Source organism: Mandrillus leucophaeus, unplaced genomic scaffold (genome assembly GCF_000951045.1).
Source record: "Mandrillus leucophaeus isolate KB7577 unplaced genomic scaffold, Mleu.le_1.0 Scaffold482, whole genome shotgun sequence".
In the NCBI taxonomy this organism is placed as follows: Eukaryota; Metazoa; Chordata; class Mammalia; order Primates; family Cercopithecidae; genus Mandrillus; species Mandrillus leucophaeus.
This window is the reverse complement of record NW_012105165.1, coordinates 1,449,018-1,465,628: the sequence shown is the minus strand read 5'-3', so window position 1 is coordinate 1,465,628 and position 16,611 is coordinate 1,449,018. Positions and strand designations below refer to the sequence as shown.

Below are 16,611 nucleotides of genomic sequence, written 5' to 3'. Positions count from 1 at the left end.
GAACTTTTTACTCTCTAGCTTTCAAGGCCACACACCACCACTGATGTTTTCCTTCTTTAATTACTGACCACACCTCTTCATCCACACTTGCTGGTTTCTCCTTATATCTTCAGCTCTTTAATATGGAGAGTGTCGAGGACCACTGGCCTTTCTCCTTTGTCTATACTTACTCCATGATAATCTCATGAAGCCTTTATGCAGAAGACTGCCACATTTACATCTACTATGAATACAATACTTGTAGATCCAATTGCCTACTGATATGGTTTGGCTGTGTCTCAGCCCAAATGTCATCTTGAATTGTAGTTGCCATAATCTCCACATCATGGAAGACACACCGGGTGCTGATAATTGAATCATAGGGGCAGTTTCCCCCATCCTGCTCATATGATATTGAGTTAGTTCTCATGAGATCTGATGGTTTTGTAAGGGACTTCCCCCTTTGCTGGGCACTCATTCTTCTCCTGTCTGCCACCATGTGAAGAAGGATGTGTTTGCTTTCCCTTTTGCCATGATTGTAAGTTTCCTGAGGCCTTCCCAGTCCTGCAGAACTGTGTCAATTAAACCTCTTTCCTTTATAAATTATCCAGTCTCGGGTATATCCTTATAGAAGTGTGAGAACAGACTAATACAGTAAATTGGTGCTGGGTGATAGGGTGCTGCTGTAAAGATACCCAAAAATGTAGAAGTGATTTTGGAATTGAGTAGTAGACCGAAGTTGGAACAATTTGGAGGGCTCCGAAGACAAGAAATTGTGGGAAAGTTTGGAACTTCCTAGAGGCTTGTTGAATAACTTTGACCAAAATGCTTACAGTGATATGGACAATGAAGTTCAGGCTGAGATGGTCTCAGATGGAGATGTGGAACTTCTTGGGAACTGGAGTAAAGTAGATTGGAGGCATTTTGCCCCTGCCCTAGAGACATGTGGAACTTTGAATTTGAGAGAGGGTGATTTGGGGTACCTGGTGGAAGAAATTTCTAAGCAGCAAAGTGTTCAAGAGGAAGCAGATCATAAAAGTTTGGAAAATTTGCAGCCTGATGAAGCAATAGAAAAGAAAACCCCATTTTCTGGGGATAAATTCAAGTCTGCTGCTGAAATTTGCATATGTAATGAGGCATCAAATGTTAATAACCAAGATAATGGGGAAAGTGTCTGCAGGGTATGTCAGAGACCTTCACTGCAGCCCCTCCCATCACAAGCCTGGAGGCCTACAAGGGAAAAACGGCTTTATGTGTCAGGCCCAGGGTGCCCCTGTCCTGTACAACCTCAAGACTTGTTCACCTGCACACCAGCTGCTTCAGCTCCAGCCATGGCTAAAAAGGACCAAGTACAGCTCAGGCCATTGTTTCACAGGGTGCAAGCCCTAAGCCTTTGCAGGTTTCACATGGTGTTGGGCCCGCAGGTGGGCAGAAGACAAGAATTGAGGTTTGGGAACCTCCACCTAGATTTCAGAGGTTATACGGAAATGCCTGGAAGTCCAAACACTAGTCTGCTGCAGGAGCAGAGCCCTCATGGAGAACCTCTGCTAGGGCAATGCAGAAGGGAAATGTGGGGTTGGAGCCCCTACACAAAGTCCCTACTGGGGCACTGCCTAGTGGAACTGGATAAGAGGCTCATCATCCTCATAACCGAGAATGGTAGATTCAGCAACAGCTTGCACCATGCACTTGGAAAAACCACAGACATTCAACCCCAGCTGTGAAAGCAGCCTGGAGGGGAGCTATAACCTGCAAAGCCACAGGGGTGGAGATCCCCAAGTCTGTAGGAGCCCACCACTTGCATCAGCTTGCCTTGGATGTGAGACATGGAGTCAAAGGAGATCATTTTGAAACTTTAAGGTTTAATGACTGCCCTGTTGGATTTTGGACTTGCAAGGGGCTTGTAGCCCCTTTGTTCTGGCCAATTTCTCCCATTTGGAATAGGTGTATTTACCCAATACCTGTACCCCCATTGTATTTAGGAAGAAGAGGCAGAAGAGACTTGCCTTGTCTCAGATGAGCCTTTGGACTTAGACTTTTGAGTTAATACTGGAATGAGTTAAGATTTTGGGGACTGTTAGAAGGGCATGATTGTGTTTTGAAGTGTGGGGACATGAGACTTGGAAGAGGACAGGGGCAGAATGATATGGTTTGGCTGTATCCTCACCCAAATCTCATTTTGAATTTTAGTTCCCATAATCCCCACATGTTGTGAGAGGGACCAGGTGGAGATAATTGAATCATGGAGTAGTTTCCTGCATTGTGTTCTCATTATAGTGAGTTAGTTTTCACAAGATCTGATGGTTTTATAAGGGGCATCTCCCTTCACTGGGCACTCACCCTTCTGTTTCCTGCCACCATATAAAAAAAGGACATATTTGCTTCCCCTGCTGCCATGACTGTAAGTTTCCTGAGGCCTTCCCAGCCCTACAGATCTGTACATCAATTAATCCTCTTCCCTTTATAAATTACCCAGTCTTGGGTATGTCCTATAGCAGTGTGAGAATGGACTAATATACCTACCTACCAAATCCATCTGGATAGTTAACAGACATCTCAAACTTGATCTCCTCCACTCAATTTTCCCACCTCATTTTGTCTAATGCAGTCTTCCACACACCTCAGTTGATGGTAACAATATTCCTCTAGTTTCATAGGCCCAGGTGTCTCTTTTTACCTTCTCTGTCTCATATACCACATTAAATTCACACATTGGCTGCCCTTCAAATATATATACAAAATCAGACATTTACTTACCCATCCACTACTTACTCTCTGGTTCAAGGTTTCTAATAGCAAAAGTCTTTAAAACAGCATCTCAATTTTTTATCTCTTCCTCTGGAGTATATGCTTAATAATGTAGCCAGAATGATCACTTGTAAAACATATTTGGACTATGTTTCTTCTTTTCTAAAAAAAATTTACAATGCCATCTCATATCTTTCCCTTTAATGTATTTATGAAATTTGGAAAATTCCCACACATATGTTCCTTACTTCTTTGATGTTTACTCCTATTAACTTCTCTTACATAGCATGTTTGTCATACTGGCTTCCTTGACTAAATTTTGAGCTTGTCAATGAGATTCCTACCCCACGACCCTCGCACTTACTCCTCTCTGCCTCCACATATGTATAGGCTAGCATCTCCATTCACTTTAAGTCTTTGCTCAAGTATAAGTTTCTAAATATGGATGCCCCATCATGACTACCTTATTTTAACTTGCAGCACTCCTCATTTCCCTTTCTGCTTTCGTTTTCCCGATAACACACATACGTTATTTTAGTTTTACTCTGCTTTATCTCATTAGAATATAACCACTGTGAAGCTATTGAATTTTATCTGTACCCACCCTGATCGAACTATCCTAATAACCTAGAAAAGTAGAACAGTATCTGGCATATAATAGCCTCACAGTAAATATTTGAATTGAATTACATTGAACTGAATTGAATACCTTCTTTGAATATTGTGTTAGCCTGCTTAGGGTACCATAAAAAATATAGACTGCTTAAACAACAGAATTAGTTTTCTCTCAGTTCTGACCTCTGGAAATCCAAGATCAAGGTTCCAGCTGATTTAGTTTCTTGTGAGAGCTCTCCTTTTCGCGTGAAGATTGACACTTTCTCCCTATGTCCACACATGGGCTTTCCTTAGTATATGCATGAGAAGGAGTGGTAGAGAGAGAGAGAGGAAAAAAAAAAAGAGAGAGAGAGTCAGTGAGAGAACAGAAGTGAGCTCTGGGGTCCCTTCTTATAAGGGCATTACTTTTATCATATGTTACCATTACTCCCCACCCTATGGCCTCATTTAACCTTAATTACTTCCTTAGAGTTGCCATCTCCAAATACAGCCTCACAGTGCAGGGGGTGGGGCTATGGCTTCAATCCATTAATTTGTTGATGTGAATGGAGGAGGTGACACAAACATTCAGTTCATAACAGATATCAGCTTTTCAATCCAGGCCGTGAATTTTTAGATATGGATTATCTAAAAATTATAATCCATATGAAATTGTTCTTTTATTTTTTTATTTTATTTTTTAGTTTTTGAGACGGAGTGTCGCTCTGTCACCCAGGCTGGAGTACAGTGGCCCGATCTCAGCTCACTGCAAGCTCCGCCTCCCTGGTTTACGCCATTCTCCTGCCTCAGCCTCCCGAGTAGCTGGGACTACAGGCGCCCGCCACCGCGCCCGGCTAGTTTTTTGTATTTTTTAGTAGAGACTGGGTTTCACCATGTTAGCCAGGATGGTCTCGATCTCCTGACCTCGTGATCCGCCCCTGTCGGCCTCTCAAAGTGCTGGGATTACAGGCTTGAGCCACCGTGCCCGACCGAAATTGTTTTTAAAATGCTTATGAATATGCTCTCTTTCAATCTCAACTGTGTTTTCAGACAACACCTAACCTAATAAATTTCCAGTAGATTGTCATGAGCTATTCATTTATTACAAAAACAATTTTCCTTTCCTTTTTATTATGCTTAAATGTATCTTAATTAATTAATAAAAATAAATTCAAAGGATTCCAAGTAAAATGTTACAGATTTTGAAACTAAGTTAGTCCTAGGGTTTAGTGTCTACTTATAAAATTAGTATTATGTGCCAGCATGTACCAAGCACACAGAAATAGTGGCTCATAAAAGTGGTATTTTCCTAATCCACAAAACGGATAAAGCATGAAGGAAAAAAAGGACAGAAGTAACCAAAACAATAAAAGACCTAAATTAACTATGGAAACAGAATAGAAAAAAGCTTAGGCACAAAATCAAAAAGCGATTTGATTTGATCAATTCTTATAGAAAATAATTCAAAGATAATAGATTTTCACTTTTATTTTAATTGAGGGCAGTTTAAGAGCAATATCTTCAAAATAAATTGGATAACCACCCATCTTGTTTGGGCGACATATCAATAAGTCAAATTTTTAAAGTTTCTTCAATAAAAATTCTACATATGTCCAACTTGCTTAAATTTTGTCACCACATTTTTTTTCATGCTGTATATCAGAAAAAGATGTTTACCCCCGAGGTATATATACTTAATATGCTTTTCCTAAATACTTACAGCAAAAAGCCCAGTCCAGGATAAGAATTTTTACTCCTTTGGCTTAAGTAATACTTTGATCTATTTGCTTTTCAAGAGCACTGTTTACTTTGAACCATTTAACATGGGTGCTCAATTTAAGATTTTCTACTAGGAAATATCATCTATTACCCTTCTATACTTTAACTCTATAAGCTCTACAAAAACTCAAGAAATAGTAGATAGACATTAAGCCATTCCTAAATATTATCATAGAACTCAACAGACTTTATGTAAATCTGAATGGAGGAATGACTCTCTACAGATGTCAGAGACCCATCATAGCCATGGTATTATTGGTTACACCAGGAGGCCCTACTGAACCTGGAAATATACTGAAATGTCACAGACTTCATGCTATGCAAAATCTACACTTGAAAAATATTTTGAGTTGAACTGACATTTCTACTTTTGAAAAACTGTATCTTCTAACAAGCTAATATTCTTTGTTTTCTTCTTCCACCTATTTGTAATAATCTTAAATGACCACTGTAAATTGTGTTGATTCAAGGAGTTTATTTACTACACGTGAAAACAGGTCACTGAAATGTGTAGGTATTTAACAAATTAAAAAAATGTTTTCACATGTTTCAAGGTGTTTAAAATAAGCATGGATCTTAAGTATTTACTAAAAATTCATTATATTGTAAATTAAAGTGTTCCGTTTGATGGTAATAAAACCACTAAAATACAAAACTACAAAAATACTAATATAAATGTTAAAAAGATACAATTTACAAGTTTATTAGAATTTCTAATCAGAAAAATACAAAATTTAATATATTTAAAACTAGAGCTATACTTTAAACATTAAAAGGATAATTTGAAAACATAGCCAATAACCTAGGCAACTGAAACAAAAGGTCAAACAACAAACCTTCATTCTTATTTTGCAGTTTCTAAGCATTTTAAATGATAAATATTTTTTGCTGATCCTTGGAACAAATTCATGATTTTTCCAATAAATATGTGAAATAGTAGTCTTCAAAAATCACTAATTTACCACTTTACATGCTTTTACAAAAAATGCTATCAACATTATTTTAATAGAAACTAATATTTAAAAAAAAAAAAAAACAACAATTTTTGTAGCTGTTCTACACCAAATACATTTATTTTGAAGAATGTGCTTAGTTTTTCAAAAGTGTTTGGAATATTCTAGATTCTTGCTATTTTTTGTCTGTTTGTTTCTTAGAATTCATACTGTATTCTACGACTATTCCATGGCAGGCATAGCCACTCTGATAAGATCCTTTTGGTGTAGGCAAACAGAGAATACTAGTACTTGTCCACCAGCATTCTCTCTCTATTGGCTGGCATCAGAATGTCTTTTCATGGGGTGTATTGGTGGACTTTTGAAGCTGCCTTCCTCAGGGTATACATACTGTACAGTGTGTATCCTAACTTGGCAGAGCTACTTTTATGGCATCTCTTACCCTATAAATTAATGCAGCTAGGCCTTTGTCTCTGCTTCCCTTTCTGCTTGCCCTACTAATCATGGCTCACCCAGGAGACTGTATTCAAAATTCCTCAGAAGGAAAATGGGCCCTAAACACTGAGTGTGTGTGTGTGTGTGTGTGTAGTGTGTGTGTATATATTCATATATATGAATGTATAATGTATATATTCATATATGAGTATATATATTCATATATATATATTAAAACAGCTAAAGACAAATGTCAGTTTCTCAAGAATATCGTTACCATATTCCCATCCAGTGGCAGTTCTGGGATGGGCCTAAAGGTTTCTACAGCTTTTGAAACATCCAACCAGAAGTGATTAATGTCAGTGTCTCTTTAGTAAACATCTCTAATCTCTCTGAGATGGAGCTTCCTTCAATTATCCCAGTGAGCTGAGCATGAACAGAGACTCAGTTTCTTCCTCCAGAGCTCTCCGTTTTCTGCTTATGTGGCTGGATTGATAGGAGTGAAGATTGAAACACTAGTTTGTCTTATCTTCCCCCTAAAAAAGGAGGTGGAGTCTGGGGTGGGAGGACTCTGGAAGTTACATATTTGTTTTATAATGTGGAAAGTCTCGTTATTATCCTCAAATTTTCAAAAACAAAACAAAACAAAACATGGAAAAGACCCATTTTATGTAATGAGCCCATTCAAATAACTGAAATTTCTCTATAATACATAAAATGGAGGGGGTGGGAGTTTCGGAGACCAAACATTACAAAATTGCAGAGAAGAGACCATTCCTCTCATGTATAAAAACATTCTGTTCTATGAAGGTGTAATCCAGAGTAGTGTGTTAAAATAAATGTAAAATTGGGGATCAATTTTGTGTGAGTGTGAGGATAAATGCTAGACTTTGATGGTCATTTTATTAGCTCAGAATAAAAACTCACTGCTCTAGAGGTCTCAGAAACAGCCTTTTGTAAGTACCTCACTCACTTATTCTATAGTACACAAGGTAATGCCTATTAATAAATATTTTACTGAACAAGACACTCTTTGCCTACCATTTTCCCTGCCTTCCACCAGGTACAAACCTTACATGCATTCAACAGAGAGTTAAAGCAACATCTATTTCTGTGCATGATGTGGCAGGCTGATTTACTAAGAATTAAATGTGGCAGAATAACATACTGAGAAATTTAATAACTGTTTTGTTTTTCTTTTGCCATAGCACCAGAAAATGGATAGAGTGTTATTTCCTTTCTCCATTTGCATCAGGGTAGCACTGAATTTTGTCCTTGAGTTCTGGGATTCCTTTATTTCCTGGGTAAGGAGTCAGAGGAGAGATTTTTGGGAGTTTGTGAGCAATGGGGAAGTTGTCAGGCAGAATATGCAAATAATAAGTATTAAAAAGTAAAATCCTCAATGCCTCCCTCCACCCATTCCAATTTTTTGTTGTTGTTGTTGTTGAGTACTGGGACTGTATTACAGGGCGCGGCCCTCGTACGTGTTTCCAGAACGCTCAGTAGTAAGGCCATCCGGGGTTGTTCAGGGGTTTGGGCCGGAAGTGGTAAGCCAGCATCATCCTCTTGCGGAAGGCCTCGTACTCTCGTAGTCGTCGTCCTCCTTGGAGAGCTCGGCCGGCCGGTTGGTCCTTGCTGAAGCCGACGCCTTCTGCTGTGGTGGTGCCCATGTTGACCGGGTTCTTGATGCCCTGGCCCTCCGAGCCTAGCCCCTCGCCTTCCTTCCAGCCCATCTTCATCAGCATCTCGTAGCCAGTGTTCTCCACAGCTTGAACTCCTTGTACTCCGAGTAGTCAGGCTCACGGCCCTCCTTCAGGGCCTTGAAGGTCTCCGTAAACTTCTCCAGCTCGTCCGGAGGCAGGAAGTCTCCGATGAAATGCTTGCCCTGGCCGACCGACCTTTGTCAGCTGCTCGGCCCATTCCCTGGTCTGGTCCTTCTCCATGCGCCGCAGCTGGTGCTCCCAGGTGCCCAGCTCGCTGTCCACCTCCTCGTCGCTGTGGTAGCCGTGCTGGTGCCGCATGTCCTGCATGGCTCGCTTGTGCTGCGTGATCATGTCGTACATCTGCTGCATCTCCTGCTGCTTCTTCAGCTGCTTCTTCTGGGCGTCCGACAGCTCCGTGACGCCCACTAGACCCACGGCCTTCCCCTTCTCATAGCCGAGCCCCTTGAGGTCCTGAACTGACAGAAGCGAGGGAGAGGCGTCCATGTCCCTCTGCACCAGCTCAGCAGGTGGGAGCTCTTCCTTATCTTCTTCTGGCCTCCGCGGGCTTTCCACTTCCTCTTCACGGTGGCTGAGGAGGCTGGCTTCCCTGGGGCGACTGGAGCAGGGATGACGGGGGACAGGGGGAGGGAGGTGCAGTTGGGGACGAGACGGGGCAGGTGGTGGCCGGAGGCGAGGACCCTGTCAGGGCCTCAGGAGGGGACTTGCGCTTGAGGCCGGGGTCGGGTGCTGTGAGGCTGCCTGTGGAGCCGGCCTTGGAACTCCTCCCGCTTCTGTCGGTAGTACTTGTATCCTTGGCAGTTGGTCTACAGAAAGTTGAATGCCTGGTTCTCACGGTTGTTCTGGAGAGCAGTGGTTTCCACCTCCGGATGCCAGTCCACTACGAACCTGGCCAACTTTCCTGCAAGGTTCTTGACCTCTTTATCCTCTGGGAGTGACACTTTCTGAGAGGCTGACTGCGACCTCTGCGCTTCCTTTCTTATCTCAGTCACCTTTCTGTAGTAGAGGAATTCCTTGCTATTCTTACCCTGCAAAAATGCAGATGCCGGGTTTTCCTTGTAGTCCTCCATAGCTACTTTTTCTATCTCGGGGCCTCCTTCTGCCACAAAGCGGGCCAATTTCTCTATTACTCCGAGTCTCAGTTCCCTCTGGGGGTGAAACTTTGACCTCCAGCCACTGCTCGTAGTGCTCCTCCTCGTCCTCGTCCTCCTCCGGGGACTGGAAGACACTTGGGCTGTGCGGCACGGGCAGCTGCTTGGCGTGCGAGTAGTTCTTCACCCGCCTGGCAGGCTGGCCAGTCCCAGGCCTGTCCGCCTGCTGATGAGGAGGGACCTCTTCCCAGCGCTGGGGTAAGCTTGCTGGGAGGCGCGCTGGGTTGCGGGGTGGGGGAAGGGAGGGGAGCGCAGCGCATCTGTGCTGGTCTGAGCCTTCTGCAACTTCAGAAACTGCTGCGAGAAGCCACCATCGTGCATTTGTGATTTCGCCAAGACGTGGGGACTGAGGGCTGGGCACCTGATTCTGCTTGGCTTTCTGTTCCATTGTGGCTTCAATTTCCCGTTTCTTCTGAGCTATTAACTCTTCCTGGTGAAGGATGTTCATGTTCATTTTTCCAGATTTAAGGGCGAGCAGCCTGAAACCACGGGTTAGCCTTTCCTGCAACATCCCAGTTGTCCATCTTGAGACTTTTCCAGTCCCGAAATGCTCCCATTCCAATCTTCAATACTTAGTTGAATTCAATGATGGGCACCTGAAGTATCTTCCTATATGCTTATATAATCATCTTTGTCTTTTTTGATTTAATATAAGTATGGAAATGTTTCTGCACAGTCTCGTATGGTAATCAGAAGCCATATGTAGCTATTGAGGACTTTAGTGTGCCTAGTGCAACTGAGGAACTGAATTTTTACTTTAAATTTAATTAACTTAAAATTAAATTTAGATACTTAATGTGGCTTCTGGACACCATACTGTACAGTGCAGTTCTTTTTCTTTTTTCTTTTCTTTTTTTTTTTTTTTTTTTTTGAGGTGAAGTCTAGCTCTGTTGCCTGGGCTGGAAAGCAATGGCGCAATCTCGGCTCACTGCAACCTCTGCCTCACAGGTTCAAGCGATTCTCCTGCCTCAGCCTCCTGAGTAGCTGGGATTACAGGCACCCACCACCACGCCTGGCTAATTTTTTTTTTTTTTGTATTTTTAGTATAGAAGGGGTTTCCCAGTGCCAGCCAGGCTGGTCTCCAACTCCTGACCTCAGGTGAGCCTCCTGCCTCGGTCTCCCAAAGTGCTGGGATTACAGGCATGAGCCTCTGCTCCCAGCCTCTACAGTGCAGTTCTATGGGAAAAAATTAATTTTATTTACTAAAATGTTACTGTAAAAAAAACATATAAAAACATATTTTCAGGGCAGTTAAAGAGATGTAGAAACCCATGCTTTGGATTATAATAAGAACAAATAAGAATTGGGAAGATATCTGTAGGTAAGCCCAAAATTAAACACTAAAAACATACATTGATTATTTAGAAATGCTAAAATCATACATTGATTACTTAGTAACAGTGGGATACAAAGTTTCCTGAAACAAGGAATATAAAGAAGATCTTTATTTTATTTTGTAATGTTTTACAACATCTCTAAAAATACTTATATTGTTTAATCACTAATCATCTACATGTTATAAAATAACAATATTAACACTAAACAGTATCAGTATTTTTAGAGATATTGTAAAATATTATTCAAGAGTTCATATCTATCTCAGACTCTGAAAATTCACAAGATATAAGTACATGAAATGTAAAATTTGAACTGACTTACAAAATATGAGACAATATGTTCTCTCCTTGAGTTGACTATGAAAACTCTGCTTGATTATTTTCGTCAACTTCGTCAAATATTAGATGGTTGTAGGTGTGCAGCTTTTGTGAATAATGCTTCAGTGAACATACAAGTATATGTGTCTTTTTGGTAGAAAGATTTTGTTTTTTTTCAATATTTTCCCAATTTCTATAAAAGTTGTACAGAAAAGTGCAAGTCATGGGAAGGGGAATAGAGTTTTTCATTTAGCACGTAAAGCTGAGATTAATATTCAGGGCTCAATACTTTTTTTAGGATTACAATTTGACTTTTCTTTAGAATCATACATTTAGCAAAACTTTTAGGTAATGAAAATAAAATCATAGCTGTTGAATTACTCTGTTTTCTTGAAAACTTTTGAAAAATTAAGCTGAAATTTCTAAATTATGCCTATATATCTATAGAAAACAACTTCAAAAGTTCCTACGTAACTTGCAGAGAAGTTTAACCTTTTTAATATAATACTACATTTATAATTTTAATTTAGCTTTATTTCACACCTAATTACAAATGAGTTTGCTTTAAGATTTCTTTAAAAATCAGGTTGTGTCATGTTAAGCATTATGGATATAAATATCTGAGGTGAATTTAGCTAATACTAAAATCTAGTATTTTTATCTCTTCTAGAAATTATCTTCTACCATTGTACATTTACATTAAATATGTCAATAAAATCTCTAGTTATATTCTTTGAAGGTTTATAAAAATATTCAGAGTAAATGCAAAATATTTTATTATACTTTAATATTTATGTAAGTATTCCATTTTGGAAGGGATTTTTCTTTAGATAAATTTTGTGTATTTCACTGTATGCTGTATTTGTCTCCCACTAGTTAGCAAGATTTATGGAGTAAGCTCACTATGACGTAATGTAGCAATTACTTTTCTTGGTGTACCAGTATCTCCTTTCTTCTTGTGTTTGGACAGGGCTGCCGTGTGTGTGTGTGTGTGTGTGTGTGTGTGTGTGTGTGTGTGTCTATGTATGTCTGTGTATGTGCTTGCAGGAAAACAAATCCATAGGGGAGACTAGTGAAGACAATAGTAGTTGACTTTTCTGTTGTGCTAATTCAATGAAAATTTCAAAACAAAGCATTTACAGAGAAAGCAATTCAAGTTGCAGGTATTTTTTCATTATGTATCATAAGAATAAAAAATAAATCCTGTGTTAAATCATATCCTCTGTATTAAGTTGACTGACCATGATATAATATATCCCAATAAGGTCAGAAATAAGGCTGACTAGACTAACTTTCTTAAAAGAATACTGCTTATCTCATTTGCCCTCCACAGGTACAGCATTTTTACTTTTCCTTTTATTTTTACTTTATGCTTTTTTTTTCCTACTCTTAGTTTAGATTCAGAGGGTACATGTGTAGGATTGTTACCTGAGTATCTTGTGTGATGCTGAAGTTGGATCTCACCCAGGTACTGAGCATAGTACCCAATAGGTAGTTTTTCAATACCTGCTCCCCTCCAGCCCTACCCTCTCTAGTAGTCCTCGGTGTCTGTTGTTTCCATCTTTATGTCCACGAGTACCCAGTGTTAGGTTCTCATTTATAATTAGGAAAATGCAGAATTAGAGGAAAACTGGTTTGGTTTTCTGTTCCTGCATTAATTTGCTTAGGATAATGACCTCCAGGTGCATCCATGTTGCTACAGAAGAACATGATGTTTTTCTTTCTTATGGCTGAGTAGTATTCCTTGTTATAGATGTATTACATTTTCTTTATCCAATCCGCCATTGATGAGCGCTTATCAATGATGACGTCTTTGCTATTGTGAATAGTGTTGCAGTAAACATAGGTGTGCACGTATTTCTTTGGTAGAAAGATTTTATTTTCTTTTGGATATATCCAGTAATGGGATTGCTAGGTCAAATGGTAGTTCTAAGTTCTTTGAAAAATGTCCACACTGTTTTTCACAGTGACTGAACTAATTTACATTTCCACTAACAGTGTGTACGCATTTCTTTTTCACCACGACTTCACCATCATCTGTGTTTTTTTTTTTTTGTTGACTTTTTAATAATAACCATTTTGATTGGTATAAGATGGTATCACATTCAGGTTTTTAAATTTTTTTTAAAGAATTTTTAAAATTTAAATAGGTTTTTGGGGAACAGATAGTGTTTGGTTACATGAATAAGTTCTTTAGTGGTGATTTCTGAGATTTTGGTACACCCATCACCTGAGCAGTGTACGCTGTACCCAATGGGTAGTCTTTTCTCCCTAACCCTCCTCCCACCCTTTCCCCTGACTCCCCACATTGTGGTTTGGATTTGCATTTCTCTGATAATTAGTGAAGTATAGCATTTTAAAAATATATTTATTGGCTACTTGCATGTCTCCCTTTGAGAAGTGTCTCTTTATGTCATTTGCCCATTTTTAAGTGGGTTGTTTTTAGCTTGTTGATTTGTTTAAATTCCTTAAAGATGCTAGATATTAGATCTTTACCAGCTGCATGGTTTGCAAATATTTTATCCCATCCTGTTGGCTGTCTGTTTACTCTTTTGATAGTTTATCTTGCTGGGCAGAAGCTCTTTAGTTTAATTAGGACCCACTTGTCAAGTTTTGTTTTTGTTGCAGTTGCTTTTTAGGACTTAGCCACAAATTCTTTCCTGAAGCCAATGTCCAGAATGGTGTTTCCTAGATTTTCTTCCAGGATTCTTAGAGTTTGAGGTTTTATATGTAAGTCTTTAATCCATCTTGAGTTAATTTTTATATACAGTGAAAGGTATGGGTCCCGTTTCATGCTTCTACTTAATTGCTAGCCAGCTATCTCAGCACCATTTATTGAATAAGGAGTCCTTTCCCCATTGCTTGTTTTTGTCACCTTTGTCAAAGATCAGATGTTTGTAGGTGTGCAGCTTTATTTCTTTGCCCTGTATTCTGTTGCATTGGTCTATGTGTCTGTTTTTGGACCAAGACCAGGATGTTTTGGCTACTGTAGCCTTTTAGTATAGCTTGAAGTTGGGTAATTTGATGCCTCCAGCTTTGTTCTTTTTGCTTAGGATTGCCTTGGCTATTCCGGCTCTTTTTAAGTTCCAAATGAATTTTAGGATGTTTCTTCTATAATTCAGTGAAAAATTATATTGGCAATTTGATAGACATTACATTGAATTGTGGATTGGGCAGTATGATTATTTTAATTATATTGCTTCTTTCTGTCCCTGAGCATTAAATGTTTTTCCATTTGTTTTGTACTATATATCATTTCTTTCATCAGTGTTTTGTAGTTCTCCTTGTAGAGGTCTTTCACCTCTTTCATTAGGTGTATTCCTAGATATATATTTTTTCTATTGTAGCTATTGTAAATGAGATTTCTTCCTAATTGGACTCTCAGCTTGAATGTTATTGGGGTATAGCACTGCTACTGATTTTTGTACATGGATTTTGTATCCTGAAACTTTCCCGAAGTTGTTCATCAGTTCCAGGAGCATTTTTCTCATGTCTTTAGGATTTTTTCTAGATATAGAATCATGTTGTCAGTGAAGAGAGAAAATCTCACTTCTTCTGCTCTTATTTGGATGCCTATATCTTTCTCTTGCTTGATTGCCCTGGCTAGGACTTTCAGTCCTATGTTGAAAGGACTAGTGAGAGTAGACATTCCTGTCTTGTTCCAATTCTCAAGGGAAATGCTTCCAGCTTTTGCCCATTCAGCCTAATGTGGACTGTGGGTTTGTCATAGATGTCTCCTATTATTTTGAGGTATGTTTCATCGATGTCTAGTTTCCTGAATGTTTTAATCATGAAAGGATGTTTGATTTTATCAAAGACTTTTTCCGTGTTTTTGAGAGATGATATAGTTTTGGTTTTCAATTCTGTTTATGTGGTGAATCACATTATATATTTGTATATATTGAACCAACCTTGCATCCTGGCAAGGACGTCTACTTGATTATGGTGAATTTACTTTTTATGTGCTGCTGCATTTGGTGTGCTTGTAGTTTGTTGAGGGTTTTCGCATTTGTGTTCTTCAGGGATATTGACCTGTAGTTTTCCTTTTTTTGTTGTGTCCTTGCCAGGATTTGATATCAGAGTGATGCTGGTTTCATAGAATGAGTTACAGAGGATTCCTTCCTCCTTAATTTGTTGGAATAGTTTCAGTAAAATTGGTACCCATTCTTCTTTGAATGGTGGAATGCAGCTGTGAATCCATCTGGTCTGGAGCTTCTTTTGGTTGGAGATTTTTTGTTTCCGATTCAATTTCAGAACTCAGTATTGCTCTTTTCCATGTTTCAATTACTTCCTGATTCAATCTTGGGAGATTGTGTGTTTCTGGGAATTTATCCATTTCCTCTAGATTTTCTAGTTTTTGTTCATAGAGGTGATTGTAATAGTCTTGGAGGATTTTGTATTTCTGTGGAATCAATTGTAATGTAACCTTTCTCATTTATGATTGGCACAGCATTTTAAAGCAAAGTTCTAGATGGTCCTGAGCAGTTCACAAATGTACTTTATGTTATCTGAATGGATATTAAATTACTAGAAATTTATAGAAATTTTAAAATTGTTTAATTGATTATATCTATGTATTTTATATATATAATATATATCGCATATTGGTAATAAATATAGAACAAACACCTATGGATCTACCACCTAAATTAAGAAGCAGAACAGGCCAGGCACGGTGGCTCATGCCTGTAATCCCAGCACTTTGGGAGGCTGAGGAAGGCAGATCACGAGGTCAAGAGATCGAGACCATCCTGGCCTACATGGTGAAACCTCGTCCCTATTAAAAACACAAAAATTAGCTGGGTGTGGTGGCATGCACCTGTAATCCCAGCTACTTGGACGGCTGAGGCAGGAGAATCACTTGAACCTGGGAGGCGGAGGTTGCAGTGAGCCAAGGTCGTGCCACTGCACACTGCAGCCTGGTGACAGAGCAAGACTCCATCTTAAAAAAAAAAAAAAAAAAAAAGAACCAGAAAATTGCAAATATTAACTTTATCTCTTTGCTCCTTACTTTCCTATCCTGTCCTCCTCCCTCCCATAATTAACCATAATCCTAAATCCTTAGATTTATACTCTGATATTACCATGTTATCCCTGTCTTTGGACATTTTCAGTCTGAATTGAAAAAAAAACTAAATAGAAAAGTGTGGGAGGCATTGTTATAGAACTTCTATATAGAGTTTTTGTGAAGATTAAATAGATAAAGCACATAAAATGCACAATGCAATGCCTGGTGCTTCCTGGATTTAAAAAAAAACATTATTATTAGTATTAGTTATCATTATGTGTTGCTGTGTATGTGTAATTTATTATAATTCAGTAATGAGTGAATCAACATAGTTTAATTGAAAGCTTTGTCTTAGTTCTTAGATAGTAAAATATTTTTTCTGTTATACATATTAACATTTTAATGAATTTTTTCTTCAATGATTCCATGTATGCCTTCTGTTTTATTATTGGAACACTGAGCATATGGGAGTTATTTATATCCTACTGATCAAGATCATTGCCAAAGTCTGATTGCAAAAATTCAATAAATTGCAACCTTAGTAATAAATGGGTTAAGAAGATAATTTGAAGCATTTAATTCTATATC

At 38.9% G+C, this 16,611-nt stretch overlaps 1 pseudogene; it reads right to left on the bottom strand.

The window, feature by feature from the left end:
• Positions 1-7,987: 7,987 nt before the first annotated feature.
• On the bottom strand, positions 7,988-9,887 carry LOC105550405 (annotated as a pseudogene).
• Positions 9,888-16,611: the final 6,724 nt, after the last annotated feature.